We start from the raw sequence: 1,142 nt of genomic DNA on the forward strand, positions 1-1,142 counted from the left end.
GTACATTAAAAATAACAACAAATACCAACATACATACATTCATATATGCCCAGATAACACTCGAAAAAAATGGGATTAATTTCAATTATTTTAGTTATTTAATGAAATTAGATTTTATATTAAATGTGGTTTTGCTTTGGTTTTAAACGAAATTTTTTCTTTGAGTGAAATCTGCAAAAATGCATGAAATTGTGACGGAACCAGGTATCATTGACCACATATATAAATATATATAGAATATACAGTTAGTTTTATACGGACATTAGTAGAGCTGATTGTGTGGGGTTTTTTGAGTGACCATTGATCCGTTTTTGAAAAGTTTTGGAAGCGAAAAATAAAGTTTATGACAATGATAGCTTTTTGTGTTTGTAACATTGACATTAAAATTGTGTTATAATTGTTGAAGTTTTTCAATAAAAAAAAGTATGACAACATTAACTGTGAAGCAGCTTTAAACTAGAACATTCTAGTTTTTCCGTTAAATAATTCTTGAAACTACTAGCTGATGTCTCTGTTGTGTATGAAGGCTGGTAGCATGAGCAATAACTGCTAAGTTTATTATGAATCTTAATGGAATCAACATCAAGCGTAAACCATCTCAACCGTGATTAAAATCGATATGATTATTACATTTAAATGATTTTAAATTTACATGATTAAAACTGATTATGATGTAGCATAGAGAACAAAAAATGTGAACATATAAAATCAAAAAAACTTCATCTTCGAAATGTAAATCGCAAGAAAACTTTTCGAAAAATTCGAAATAAATTTTTTTAAAGCTGCTTTAGTTTAAAATAATTTAAAGCTCATTTTTTGATACCAAGAACGAATCAAGCCAATATCGGATACTCTGTTCGAAAGTGAAGCGTATGCCAGAGTGAGCGTTCTGCATCGATCGAAAGAAATAGTAGTTGGACGGTGCACGGTCTGGACTATAAAGCGGGTGAGGAAAAAATAGTTTTTAACATGTATTGCAATATGTGACCGTATATTCTAAGCGTTTTTCGACCAATGCTCAATTCAAATGAATCGGCTGCATTCGGTACCGGTTCCCTGTGATGGTCTGGTCAGATTTCATCAGCTCATAATAAATAAGAACCTTTTTCCAAATATAGAGAATTATCTTAGCGCCATGGATA

Source organism: Calliphora vicina, chromosome 4 (assembly GCF_958450345.1).
Source record: "Calliphora vicina chromosome 4, idCalVici1.1, whole genome shotgun sequence".
NCBI classification, from domain to species: Eukaryota; Metazoa; Arthropoda; class Insecta; order Diptera; family Calliphoridae; genus Calliphora; species Calliphora vicina.